The sequence below is a fragment of the Ornithodoros turicata genome, chromosome 1 (genome assembly GCF_037126465.1).
Source record: "Ornithodoros turicata isolate Travis chromosome 1, ASM3712646v1, whole genome shotgun sequence".
NCBI lineage: Eukaryota > Metazoa > Arthropoda > Arachnida > Ixodida > Argasidae > Ornithodoros > Ornithodoros turicata.
Window position 1 is genome coordinate 195,878,741 of NC_088201.1, and position 14,709 is coordinate 195,893,449.

A 14,709-nucleotide genomic window follows, 5' to 3' on the forward strand; every position below is an offset into this window, starting at 1 on the left:
TACAGCCCATGTGGTGGCACAAGTAAATATTACAATGTAATATATCTTACCCGATTTTTCTATTTCGTGGGCTCTTGCGTAAAGCGGTCCTGCGAAGTCCACTCCTATTGTTCTGAATGGAAGCTGCTGAGTAGTCCGGTCCTGAGGAAGTGGTGCGCTTTCCGGTTTTATGGACCTTGTGTTGAACCTTTGACACGTTACGCATCTTCGAAGTATTTTCTTCGTCTGCTGTCTCCCTTGGATTACCCAAAATCTTGAACGTAATCGTATCAAAGTGTCCCTGACGCCCGCATGATACATCTTCTCGTGTATGCGACGTATTAGTAACTCTGTAAAATATCAATTTTTGGGAAGAATTATTGGATGCTGCTCTTCGTAGGACATGTCGCTAGCGTGCATTCTGCCGTCCAATCGCCAGATTCCTTCTTCATCTTTGAAATGTCGGATACTTCGATACAACGGACTGTCTGCGGCTCCACTTCCTTCAAACAGCTTCTTCTGTTCTCGCTTTATCCAGTACTTTTCTGCTTCTTACTGTTCCTCTGCGCTTAACAATGCCCGATATTCTTTCTTTTGATATGCGCTTAATGAAACGAAATGCTTGTGCCGTTACTCTTAGCAGCTTTTCGTAACGGTTCGACGGTTCGAAACGGTTAATATCAAAGATGTCTTGTGTCTCATCATGATTCATGTCTGCCGAAAGTTGGACGGCTTGCACGCTTGATTTAGTGTGTGTTCCTTCCACACCTCCATCCCTCAAATCTTTCTTTTCGTTCGCTTGACTTGGCCATTGACCTTTGTCTTCTAGCCATTGAGGCCCTTCCCACCACAATTTCGATGACAAAAGCGTTTTTGACTTTACTCCTCGAGTCAGCAAATCGGCCGGATTGTCTTGTGATCTTACATGCTTCCATGCATGCTTCGCAGTCACTTTTCGTATTTCTCACACCCTGTTTGATACGAACACCTCTGCTGAGGTTTCGGAAGAGATCCATTGCAATGCAATTGTAGTGTCTGTCCAACAGTAAACCTCATCCAACTTACGTTGAAAGTTCTCTTTTAAATAGTCCAGCAGCTTCGCTGTAAGAGTTGATCCTAACAATTTGAGCCTTGCTAATGATAACGACTTGAGAGGTGCACCTCGTGATCTAGCCATGAGTAATTGCTTTTTGCAACTTAAATCTTCGTAATGTGTAACCATGTACGCTGCGCATCCGTATGCTGCTGGACTCGCGTCCGAAAATATGTGCAGTTCAGTACGTACGACCTTGCTCTGATTTCCGTCGTCATAACATCTAGACATCGTGATCTTTTGCATCTCTTCTACGTCCGTAAAGCATTCAAGCTATCGGTCTTGTTGATCCGTCTGCAGGTGATCGTCCCATGAGATCTTTGTTTTACACAGGCCCTGCAGTAATATCTTTGTTGCAACAATTACGGGTGCTAACATCCCCAATGGATCATATATCCTTGCGACACGTTGTAGCACCGTACGTTTGGTCCATAGTGATTCTTCGTTCATGTCTTTCACGCTATTTTCTGTAGATATCTCGATCTCATCTTTTTCGAAATTCCAGTTAAGTCCAAGTACCTTGATTTGCCATTTTTCGCGTACTCGTCTGTCAGGTTCTTCTCCCTCGAAGTCACTTGCAAATAGTTGCATCAGATCCTTGGAGCTTGACGTCCATTTCCTTAATTACATGTCAGCTGTGCTAAATATCTCGCTTGCTTCTAAATAAACCTTCCTTGCATCCTCATCACTGCTTCCTCCGATGATCACGTCGTCGACGTAAACAGATTTTTCCAACATCCGCACAGTGTCCGGGTACTTATCCTTCACGGACTGCAAGTGTGCTTTTATCGTCGCTGCTAGTAGAAACGTGCTCGAGGCAATTCCAAAGGTTACCCTTGTCATGCTCCATGTCTCCAATTTGTTATTTTCCGTAGTATATTGTATATGCTCCCACCACAGCATACGAAGTGCATCTCTGTCTTCTTCTTGTATGAGAATCTACAGGAACGCTTGTTTCAAGTCTGCAACAAGTGCTACTTTGTGCGTTCTGAAGTTGAGAAGAACCGAGACTATATCGGGGTTAAGGTTCGGCCCTGCATCCAAACAGTCGTTTACAGATGTCCCGGGTGTCTCAGAAGATGAAGCGTCGAAGACGATCCTGATCTTGGTGGTCTTCTCTACTTCGAGAGCTCTGATCGTCTGTGCATGTGTGCCCTTGTGCTTCTTTATCTTCAGCTCAACGACTCGCATCTCTTTCTCTGAAACTGCTCCTCCAAAAGATCCGATGAACAGATTCTCCGTTCCCAATATTGTACATCTTCGTGTCTTGGACAATGACGTTGTAATGAAGGACCTTTGACTTCCAGTGTCCAGCAGTATCCTTGCTGGTTGCGTGCCTCGCCTTCCCTCTATTAGCGGTGTAACGGTTTGAAGCAACACGCTCCTGAAAAGTTCACCTTTTCTGTTTCCATCAAATTTGATCAGTTCAAGTTTTGATAATTTGACTACTTCCTCTCGTGAAGTGCTGACTGCTCACCTTGCACCTTGCTCTTGTACACTTGCTGGTTCTCGTATACCTGCCCGCCCCAATGTTGCGAACGCGGTTGCTATTTTCATTTGGTAATCAACCAATCTCTCAAATTCTCCATCTGCTGTTTCGGCAGTGATAAACTGTTCGTACTGGCTATTGGTCTCTTTCAGGAGACTGTCTAAGGCCTTTAACTGGTGCGTGAGTGTTTCTACAACACACTGACCAACTCCCCCTTGAGTGGCCCGTTCAATTTCTCCGATAAGGTTCGTGACTTGCGTTCTGAGAACTTTCCGTTTTTTTCGATACGGTGTCCCTATTCATCGTGATGCAAATGAATATATCTCACTGCTTGTCCCACTGCTTGTCGCTCCTCGTCCGCCGCCAGGATCGAAGACGTCTCGCTGAAGGTAAAGTGCAGATTCACCTTCTAACTGGACAAACATCGGTATATCTGGGGTTGCTGCTCTGGGCTCTAACAAGATGCCTGTAATCTGCTTGCGTTGTGCTTCTGGAGGTGGTCTATGCCGATTGATCCTGATCACGGCACCATGTTGATGAACAAGGGGATGTAGAGACAAGAATAATTTATTCACGTGAACACAGAGAGCGAGGGGGGCGTGGTTTCAGATCACTCCTCCTCTTCATGGTTTTTCAGGTTACAACAATGGCATTTAAATATCTTACTTTTGCATGTATTATATGAGTCTGTTTCCCTTGCAGCCTTCCGTTAGTGTTAGATAATAATTTTTGATTTTGGTGTATTAGACAGTTCTAGCAAAACTATCCAATTAGGTTGTTACATGAGTACCACTTTGTCGGCTCTATTCTTGAACACGGCTTCATATAGTTATGCTTAAAAATGTTATTATTGTGACAACATATTTGACCAGGCTTTTACCACGCTCTACTTATTTCAGAAGATATACCTGGCTGCTTTCGGTGGGGCACATGTGGAGCGTGGTACCCGAGGCATCATGTCGAGAACAATGAGCCCTTCTCTGCAACTGAACTTCAACATGCATGGCAGGAAGAGAATCAAGCAAGCATTCAAGGATACGAAGCTATGTCGCGTAATCATAGGTTGGTGATGTATCGCAGTTAATTGCACTGCACATCCCTCCGATTCTTTCAAGAAGGGGTGCGTGACAAAATGTGCACAAATTTCCAGTGTCTCAACGAGTGCGGCAAAGATATGACTAATGCCAGGCAGTTAGCAACGGATACCAGGAATAATTGCTTATGTCTGGTTCCACAAACCAAACGTTGTTCCATGATAAAATATGATAAAGTACATGCTGTTGTACCTGACTTGAAACTCTATCACTTAACATTTCTGTCCAGGTGCAATCATGCAGCGAGCCAACGTGCGGCAACAAGATGCTGAGAAACTGCTGGGGAAATTTTTGCCCGGGGCAGCGGATAGAGACGGTGGCCGCCAGAAGCGGGGTACAAAGCACCCACAAGGAGGCACAGTCTTCCTCCAAAATGAAAATGAAGACCCAGAGTTGTCGAAGGTCTGAGAGTTTCATAAGAGATGTAGTGTCAGCGAAATAAACTCGTGTGCGTGTTAAACAATCGTGTGAGTCTGTTGTTCATTGAACAGCCAAAAACTTCTCCATTAGAGTATGACCGCAGAGTGGAGCAAAGGACACGAAGTTAAAAATAGGGCTACCAATATTGGACCAAGGACTGGTGTACTGGCACAGGACTGGCAGAACTGGATAACCAATATGGGACCAACATCGGGCATACTGGCACAATATTGGCAAAACTGGTGCGCCAATATTGGACCAAGATTGGGAATACCGGCCTGACAGTGGCAAAACTGGCGTACCAATATTGGCTGCCAATATTGGACCAATATAGGCCATGTTGCAATATTGACAATCTATATTGCCAATATTGGTCCAATCTTGGGGTGCCGCCTGGGATGAAATTCATGATTGCATTCATTCAGCTTTGTCCTCGCGTTTCAAGAAGTACACTGTTGCTCCCCTACTGAGGTCGTCACTCACGACAAGTATGTACCTGCTTTCACCTATAGACAGAACGACGAACGGCCCCGCACAAATCTGAATATACCACCTTCAGTACACTGTGGATCCGCTGCTGAGCTGACGTCTCGTAAGGTATACTTGTCAGTTTAGCAATAACGCAGTCTTCACAGTGACCGTTCTTCCTATCCAATAAAGGTAATCCTCGAACGGCCTTTCTTACTGATGCGTGTCAGCGTGTCGAAGTATACAGTCCTCCCGCCTGGCTAACTGGAAAACGCTAATAGCGTGCTTACTATACATCCTTGTCGTTTGACGGCTAGGTGAAAATTTGCGAAATCCATCGTATGGAGACCATTTGTCCTCGTTCTGGAATTCAGAGGCACTTCAACTCTTGTGTTGACTGCTTATGTCCGAACCGTTTCGTTACGAACTCGATACCTCTATTATTTTTTCGGTTCTGTTCCGATTCGGGTTCGGTTCCGGCAAAAAGACGGTTCGGGTACGGTTTTCCATTCGGGTTCGGTTCGACACCCTGTGCTAAATTCCATTACGTTCGTTGAGCCATCGCTTTCCGAAACAAGAGCGCGGCGATGCTCGCTTGATATCACGGCTTGTGATATCGCGGCATGCACAAAGAGGCCTTGTGTTACCTAGAGGGGTTTGGCAAAACCCTCACCGTCAGTTTTTATTGGGATCCAAATGAAAAAGACAAAAAAACTAAAAGCTCCAAAACCGAAACCGAAAGACGCTAGTTGGCAACGTGTTGCCCAACAGACGAGATGTTGCTTAGTGCATCGTGAGAACAAGGAAGAATATATAACGTGCATGTGTTACTTTATTTTTTTTGGGGGGGGAGGCAGGAGGGATTGAAACAATCGAACTCCTCAGTGCAGTTTCTACGCTTGCTGAACAGAAAAGTCTCTCAGGCAGCACAAAAGCTTGGCCCAATATTGGCTGCACATTGGGAATACCGGTTCAATATTGGACCACTATTCCCAAGACGCCGCCAATATTGGCTCACCATTGGGCGTATCGGCAAAATATTCCCAAGATCCCACCAATACTGGCTCATCAGTGGCCATATTGGCATTTCCCAATGTTGGCCATATACAGGGAATACTGGCATTTTTAGACACATGGAAATTCAGATCAGATAGGTATGTGCAGTTCTACCAAAGCTAAAAACTTCACACTGGCAGACGTGGCCCCAAACTAAGGGTCTGGAACAACCCTAGGCTCTGATGGACTTCTAAATCCAAGCCTGTCTGACAAACTGTCACGCTTGGCGCTTCGCTGTGACAGGCCTGGCAACAGTGTGCTCTTTGTCGCTCTCTGCTGTGGCGGTTGTGAATGTGGCAGTCGTGGTGTTACTTGCGGCATGTTTCACCAGTTATCTAGGTATTGGAACAGGCCGTTTGAAGTTCTAGAAATCAGTGTAGTGTGATAACTGCAAGGATAACCGTTCTCCGTTCCAAATGCAGGTAACGTGGAGTATTGAACCGGTCGGAGCGGCTCCTCACTGCCTGGGGACGGAACTCGTTTCCCCCTCGTCCGATCTCGTTGATTTTTTAGGTTCGTATATGGCGTTCGTTCCCCAACAACTCATATCTATGTTGTATGTTCAGAGCGGCTACGAAGTTATTCGACAAACTCCTGTGCCTACCCTCGTTTCCACCACCTTTATCGTCTCTTTCGGTTCGAACCCAATGGCTTATCTGCACCACTCTTCCGTACGGCTTTTGAATTGTTTTTCACCCTCACAATCTATTATAGTGCAATGTTTGTCAGAGCCTTCCGTACTTGTAGCGTTTCATGGTACAAGCTTCTGCATTGTTGGAGTTGGAGTTCAACGGACTAAAAATAATACGGAGAGGTTGCAGAGGTTTCTGCATTGTGTTTAATGCTTTATTGAATGCTCGCATTGAAACTTTTCGCAGTATCTCGTGCCAGTGGTTTTTCATTATACTACAGGTTTTCCCGTCGCATTTACTCCTTATATCGCAGAATTTAATCCTTATACCGTGGAATTTAACCCTCATGCCGCCACTTTTAATCCTCATACCGTGGGATTTAATCCTTCTTCTGTTAAATTTAATCCTGGTTCTACCAATTTTATTCCTTATTCCGTGGAATTTAATCCTAAATTCGGGTTATCTATTCATTAGTCTTTTCACTACGATGCGACAGTGTGGGACTACGTGTATGATTTATGACCTGTTTCGACTATTTCCTCGTTTACAGCTATTAATTGACTTTTTATGGCTATGCCTACTCTCTGCACTACTATGGGATGGTAGGGAGTACCTGCATGATTTATGACATGATATGACTATTTCGTTGTTTGTGGCTATAAATTTACTTTTTGTGACTATCACTGCTCAACGTACTACTGTGTGAGAGCATGGGACTACCTGCACGATTTATCGCCTGTTAGGACAATTTCCTTGTTTGCGGCCAAAAATTGACTTTTTATGACTATACCTACTCTATGCGCTACTATGGGATGGTATGGGACTACGTGCATGATTTATGACCTGTTTTGACCATGTCTTCGTTTATGGCCATGTATTGAATTCTTATGACTATACCTACCCTATGCACTATTATGGGATAGTTTGGGACTCCCTACATGATTTATGTCCTGTTTTGGCTATTTCCTCGTTTACAGTGGTATATTCATTTTTTACTATACTAATTCCATGCGCTACTATGGGATGATATGTGAGTACCTGCGCGGCGTGATTTATGACCTTTTGACTATTTGCTTGTTTACGGCTATAATTTGACTTTTTTGTGACTATCACTGCTCAATGCACTACTATGTAATAGTAGGATTACCTGCACGATTTATGGCTTCATATGACCATTGCCTTGTTTACAGATATAAACTGTCTTTTCTATGACTATGCCTACTGTATGCACTACTAATGAATAGTGTGGGACTACCTCCACGACTTACGGCCTGATATGACTATTTCCTTGTTTAGGCCTATAAATTGACATTTTATGACTACTCTATGCACCACAATGGGATGGTATCGGACTACCTGCACACTTATGACCTGTTATGACTATTTCCTTGTTTCTGGCAATATATTTAATTTTTATGACTGCCTCCTCGATGCACTACTATGGGGTAATGTGGGACCACCTCCAATGTTTATGACCAGTTATGACTATTTCCTCGTTTGCAGCAATAAATTGACTATCGCCGGTAAACGCACTACTGTGCGATAGTCTGGGAGAACTTGCATGATCTATAACCTGTTGTGACTATTTCATTGTTGTTAACAGAAAATTTCTTATGAACGTAATACGCAAGCAGTACTCAACCCGTGTTTACAACAATAAATTTATTTTTTATAACTATGAGTACCATTTGAGCTACAGTGGGATAATTTAAGAGACCTGTATGGTTTATGACCTGCCATGACTATTTCGTCGTTTGTAGCTACAAACTGAGTTTGATGCATACAACTATTCTTTGCACAACAAAGGGATATTATAAGACTACCTGCATAATATATGACCATTTATGACAATCCCTTGTTTACAGCTACAAATTATCTTTTTGTGACTACGACTACAGGGCGCACTACAATGGAATACAACACCATCAACAACTTTATTTCAAGATGATGAATGGGGAGTTTCATGGAGAGAGGCGATACTCTACCCCATTGCTGCTGGTGACGTGGGCAATGAAATAATGAGCCCCTTCACAATAAGGATCGAAGTCCGATTGTGTCCAGAAAGGTCAAAAGAGCTTTGAGCGCGGAGCGTTGGTAGACTGGATTCGGCCAGGAATACTATGAGACTACCTGCACGAATGACATGTTATAACTGTATCGTGTTCGCAGCTTCAAATGAACTTTTTAGAAATACGACTAGTATACTTCTTGCACTCCAGTGGCAGAATATAAGACTGCCTGATTTATAACATGTTATGACACTTTCCAAGTTTACAGGCACAAATAGATTTCTTATAATTACGTCTACTCCTTACACCGCGATGGGATAGTATAGGACTACCTTCACGATAACGCTTGTTATGTGAGAACTCGAGGACTGGGCTCACAGCATTTTAACATAGAAGGCCGGTGACGCGCAAAGAGATCAGTGAAGCGATAAATTGTGGGGAAACATGAAGAGCATTATAAAGAACTCATGACCAGGATGTGGTACTGTGATATGCATGTCATTGCTGACCAATTTACATTTGGAAAGAGACGTGAAAAAGGAGTTTTTCGGGGAATGTAATATTTCAATTGTTATTGTTCCTAGGCAACTTGAAGGATGTGCTGTTTTGTCAGTTTGTGTGTACGAGCTTCAGAGCAACTACTTTCCAGGTAGTCCAATACTATTCCATAGTAGTACACGTAGTAGTCATAGTCAGAAATGGTTCATTTATAGGCGTAAATAAGGAAATACTGATAACATGTCATATATGATGCAGGTAGTCCATACTATCCTATTGTAGTGCATTGAGTAGTCCTAGTCACAAAAAGTCAATTTATAGTTATGAATAAGGAAATAGTTATAACAGGTCAAACATGATGCAGGTAGTCCCATACTATTCCATAGTAGTGCATAGAGAAGCCAGAATCACGAAAAGTCAGTTTATGGCCGTAAACGAGGAAATAGACAAAACAGGTCACAAATCATGCCGACAGTGGTAGTGCCGACTTCCCAGAGTAGTGCATAGAGTAGACATTGTCATAAAAAAGTCAATTTATGGCTGTAAACGGGGAAATAGTCATAACAGGTCATGCATCATGCAGGTAGTCCCATACCATCCCATGCCAGTGCACAGAGTAGGAATAGCCACAAAAAAGCCAATTCATGGCTGTAAACGAGGAAATAGTCAAAACAGGTCATAAATCATACAGGTAGTCCCATACAATCCAATAGTAGTGCCTAGAGTAACCATAATCATGAACAGTCAATTTATTGCTACCAAAGCGGAAATAGACAAAACAGGTAATAAATCACGCAGGTAGTCCCATACCATCCCATAGTAGTGCATGTAGTTGTCATAGTCTTAAAAAGTCCATTTATGAATGTAAAGAAGGAAATAGTCATAGCATGCCATATATGACGCAGGTAGTCTCATACCATCCCATAATAGTGGAAGAGTAGTCTTCGTCATAAAAAGTCGAATTATAGGCCTAAGGAAGGAAGTAGTCAAAGAGGTCATAAACCATGAGGTAGTCCTACACCATCCCATTGTACTGCGTAGAGCAGTAATTGTCACACATTGTGATACTCAGGTAGTCCCACACTGTTGTATCGTAATGAAATGAGTAATCAAAAGATAACCCGAGAATTTAGGATTAAATTTCACGGCATCAGGACTAAAATTGGTGGCACAAGGATTAAATTTAACAGAAGAAGGATTAAATCCCACGGTATAAGGATTAAAAGTGGCGGCATAAGGATTAAATTCAGCGAAACAAGGATTAAAAGTGGTGGCATGGGGATTAAATTCCACGGAAGAAGGATTAATTTCCGCGGTATAAGGACTAAATACGACGGGGAAACCTGTAGTATTTGTTTTGAGTTTGTCGCGACGTGAAGAAAAGAGTCGAAGACAGGCAGCAGGAAGAATAGCCAGTTTACTGGGCAAGAGCGGGACTAGAATGAACGCGGGTAAAGATGATGCGTGCCCGACGAGCTTGGCTGGTCACGAGGGCGTGGCCTAGCATCGTCGTCAGCTACAGGTTAAATGCTCAGGGGCTATCACGGTACACGTTTTCCCATAGCCTTTGATGCTCAGTCTTACATAGCAGAATTTTTGTTTTCTCTGTTACATGCATATGGCCTTTCCACATAGAGAGCGGCACAGAATGTGCAATTTTCTTGCACGCAGTGTTTAGCAAATAATCTGAGTTGAACTTTCATGTTTTTCAGGTGTAGGACCAATTCGTACATTTCATCTTTTGAATTTTTAGTCAGGGTGCTGTAAACCTCACTACTGACAACTTCCCTTCCACTGCCGCCGGAGATCGATGATGAAAACCATCATTGCAGCCAATGCCACGGAAGGAGAAGAGAACAATGAGTATAATATGTAGTAAAGTGACCGTAACTCCCACTTTGTTCATGCCCAGGTGCTCTTTATGCTCGTGCTTCTCGTTCAACATTTTTGCATAAGTCCCCGAATCTGCTTGGTTACAATCCTGGAACATTTGGCATGGAATGACCCTCAGGAACCTGTGGTGTAGCATATATTTCATAAATAGCCATTTTATCGTTCGTAAAAGCAAATAAACATCACCACTGTACACTACAAGAGGTCGGTCACGCTGGTTTAGAAAAAGCTATATGGTCTGTGATGCATTTGTTTCAGAAAGAATACCTAGCTGGTTTTGGGAGGAGCTGCTCTCGACGCTGTAGTCAGGGCTGTTATATCCAGCGTATATTGTGCCCGTCGCTACAGGCAGAATTCAGTGTAAATGGGAAGAAACGTACCAAGTGTGCGCTCATGGGTCCAATCCCTGCATTTTCTGTGATTGGTAGGTAATCCTAATGCTGTTTACAGTTGTCTTACTTACGACTCTAGATATAGCAGTGGCATGTGGACATAGAGTGTGTGTAATTTGTTTACATTCCTCCTACTGCTACAAGGTTTCCCAGGTGTCTCAAACTATTTTTTTTTCAGACAGATTTGTTGAGGTTTTAGTATGCACTCGATCAGCTTTGGACAGCCCCACAGGATCTTGCTTGAGCAATAACTCACAAATACAGTCATGCGGAGAAATGTTCTTCCTTTTTTGTTTTTCTGCAATGTGTTTAAGTGCTATTCCTGTGTTTCTACAAAGTGTTATTAAATACGGAATTATTCCTACAAGTCCTACTCATCATATACTGCTTATTTTTCAGGAGCAATAATGCAGCGGTCACCACTGCACGAGGAGCCAGCTGTGTACAGGGATGTAGGGAGGTTCATTTTTGGCGCCGCTGACAGAGACAGCGGCTAGCAGAAGGGCAAGACAACTGCCAACTTATGCATCGCTCCTGCACCTTCGTACCAGAACGAAGACCCGGATTTCTGATGCTGCACTGTCGGAATATATGTTTTAATTTGTAAATAAAATGCAACGTTAGCATATTGCCGGAATGCTGCAATCTAGTGATCATAAGGGATAGGAGAAACATAATTTCTTAGAAACCCAAGTGCTCAAATCGTAAACGACCTTGTGATTTTTGTTTAGATAGTAGGGTAATTTGAAAGATCCAATAAAGGTACATACGAGATAACGGCAAAACTGGCCTGCAGATATTGGACCCATAACGGCAATATTACTTTGCCAATATTGGGTCCCAATACTGGGCCAATATTTGCAATCCAGATTGCCAATATTGGTCCAATATTGGTCAATCTTGGTGTGCTGCCTGGGATGTGCTAGGTTGCGACGTTAATAATTCACAAATGATTCTCTGTACACCATGATACCATTTTCTACCGAAAAAAGGTGTAAACAAGACGTTGATCAGGTCATCTGCTACATGCATACGTTTTTTTTTCGAGGCATGTTTGCTCACCACTTGATTTGCGTCTGTCAGACATGGTGGGATGCAGGACCTCCAGGAACTATATCTTGTCATGCTTCTCATTGTCCTCATTGTGAGAAACTTTGAGTGGTATCAACGGGGGTATGCCATGATATACAGTGAGGGGACTACAACTAGTAACTACTTGTTTAAAAAGTAACTGAGATGTCTAACGCACTAATTTAAAGAGGAAGTAGTTCAACCGAACACGTAACTAACGCAAAGTAATCGCAACTACCTTTGCACCAAGAGATTAATGACTCTTAATGACCTAAAAATGATGCCACAACACGTTTGAGGCATGTACCAACTGCCCCAAGTGCATATGCCATATTGTTGAACATAACACAGTCGAACTGAGTTTATGTCAAGCTGAATGTCCTGCCGACGATATCCTTCAACTGCGACGTCTGTGTGCGGAGCTCGCCTAGGCCTTGTGCCTATATTTTATTAGAAGGCATTAACAATAAGAAGCATCCTAATCTACGAACATTTCTAATACATATACGAGTTATTCTCGTAACTTTCTTCAAACGTCTTACATTCGAGCCTGTTTATGACGATATTAACGGGAACACGAAATTCTATCGTTATATCAGAGTTATCGCCATATACACGCCACCTTGAGGTCGCCGAACGGGATCACGCCAACGAAGTAGAACGGTAGAAGGCTAGAATGCCGCTAAGATGCATGTCTGCTGAGAGCACAACATCATTTTATCTCTCTCTAAATTGACCCAGCATTGTGTCAAAAGCTTTTCCAAGGACAACATAGCCGCCTTGCATATAATATTGTGACTCGATTTTCATGCCTTTTACGAGGTGGCGGAAGAATTCTGATCGCTACAAGCGAGCAGTCGCTGTCGTTATATGGCTGTCGTGTTTGCAAGCATCCCAATAGGTGAGTTGATGGGAAGCAGTCCTTTCATCGTAGTCGCTATATCGTAGATCGTATCAAAACGGGCTCGATAGGTACTCATGTCAGAGGTTCCGATACCGTCATAACTTTGCGCAGTGCTTCTCGCATCACACGGCGGAGTTTAGTTTTGACAACGTCCTTTATGGTATGGTTTGCTGATGAGTACCCACTGAGACGCATCAAAGGACATCGACTGAGACTAGCTATTAACATCTACTACAAGAAAAGCGCTCTAAAAAACTGCGTGATACAGGAAATTGTCAAAACGAAGCTCCAGAATACAACGCGAGATATTTAAAAATAACAATAGCAATAAATAAATAAAAGAGCATGATTTCGCCATGTTTTCTGAGATAGTATTATGAACCATGCTGAAAATAGTAGACATGATCTCATTGGCTTCTCCCTACAATTTTAAAGAGATTCAGTGAGAAATCAGACAGCGAATTGATTGAACACGTGAAATCCGACTATTTCTCATTTACTGAATTGGAAGTGATGCAGAGAAGCTGACTTCGAGAAAAGGCTCTGCGTGTTGTTTGGCGAAGACCACATGACAGAGTAAGGAACCAATTGAACGAATTAGTTTAATGGTCGTCAATGAGAAAGAATGACTTCCAATTAATTTAATTAGATCAACATGTTAACAAAAATACATCCGCAGGCGTCATAGGTGCCAAAAAAACTGGCGCAGTACATGATCTCTGTGTACTTATGTCAGTAAACACGAACTGAATTTGCTTTCCACACAAGTGTTGCGAAGTCTGGTGACTGGAGAAATGTATCACACATTTGAAGTAGCGTATGATGGTTTATGCGGATAAAGTGTGCCATGACCAGGGCTGGATAAAGTGTGGTCAGGAGTGAGTCCCTGGGGCGTATAGGGGTCGTGGCGTATAACGTTGAGGCGTATAGAACCCGTGGCCTTGAAACCCTCTGGCGGATATATCCGGCACTGAAGTATACACGCTATACATTGGCAAAAACATTTCTGTGACAACACAACAGTTTTTCCGTAAAATATTTCGGTGACAACGTCAACTGGGAGTTCGCGTAATAAGAAAGCATTATGGGGTTTAACCACTGATAATAATTCTCTCTTTTTGCTTCATCATTTCCACAGATCTTATTGATCAACATTGCATAGCATTACGAAAGCAACACTGCATCGCCCCCAAAAAACGAAGAACAGGTACTATGCCCGTCTTCCTGAAGGACCCAGGCAGTCTCACGGAACTGCCAATGCCAAACATCCCTAGAAGCCTTCATTGGGATCGCCATAGTGTATGCAACAAAAATTTCCGACCCTTTCTTGACGGTGACAGACATTCACCTCAGCAGCTCACGCTGCCTGCAGAAACTTCAAAGCGCCTAGCTTTATAGAAGAGACATCCCTTCCTACGAAACATTGTCTTTTACTTGACCTGTCGCAATTCCGCTGTCATCAGGAAAACTAGCGACATTTTAGCCGGTATGAAACGTCCCATCCCAGTGTCGCGCATGCGCTTTAGTTGTAGGACGCGCGATTTTCCTCAAACGACCACGATCTCAGTCGGTTCGACCGATTCGCAAATGCCATCGCGGAGCAAGATGGCGGCTGTGTGCTGCAACTGGAAAGTTGAGTTAAGTTGCAGTGACTGTTGCGAACAATGTGTATGATCTGCGGGAAGTTGTCGGATGCCACGACGGATTGAAT

General features: G+C 43.2%; 1 protein-coding gene across 1 annotated transcript in view; it reads right to left on the reverse strand.

The window, feature by feature from the left end:
* LOC135374730 (cilia- and flagella-associated protein 45-like) overlaps positions 1-14,709 on the reverse strand; it is a 238,809-nt gene that overhangs the window by 208,939 nt on the left and 15,161 nt on the right. The gene's annotated exons all lie outside the window — the stretch shown is intronic.